Below are 543 nucleotides of genomic sequence, written 5' to 3'. Positions count from 1 at the left end.
TCATGCTTCTGGGGGACGTGTAGGCGCACGGCAGCAGCGCGCACGCGGCTCAGCGGCTCAGCCGCAGCCCCCCCGGCAATGGCGCCGCTGGACTTGGCACAGGCCGATCGCGTTGTAACGGCACAAAACTGCAGTCAACAGCGGCAACTGCAGCAGCAGGGGCACAGCGGGCGCCAGGGGCGGGCCGCGGCGGCGGGACGGGGGCCGTGGAGGCCGTCAGCGACGAGCAGCGCCACTATCATCATCAGGCGGGAAGGATACAACAAGATGCGGAGGGGGGTGGGGCGGACTGCACGGGCGAAGAGAGGGGAAAGGACGCCGAGCAGGAGGAGGAGGAGAAGGAGGACGACGAGGAGGAAGCCGATGGGTAGAACGAAGGAGACGCCGGCCAGGAATAACTCCTCGTGGCCCGGCCCGGCGTGTCGTGGGGTGGCGCGGCGTGGCGCGGGTCGTGCCGCGGCCCAAAGCGACACGCTCCATACTGTACCCGGCGGCCACACACCTGTACTAGTACAACCCGGGTACAACCCCCCGCCCCCGCCC

The sequence above is a fragment of the Frankliniella occidentalis genome, unplaced genomic scaffold (genome assembly GCF_000697945.3).
Source record: "Frankliniella occidentalis isolate FOCC.00 unplaced genomic scaffold, Focc_3.1 Scaffold66, whole genome shotgun sequence".
Classification (NCBI taxonomy): domain Eukaryota; kingdom Metazoa; phylum Arthropoda; class Insecta; order Thysanoptera; family Thripidae; genus Frankliniella; species Frankliniella occidentalis.
Note: the sequence above shows the minus strand (reverse complement) of the source record.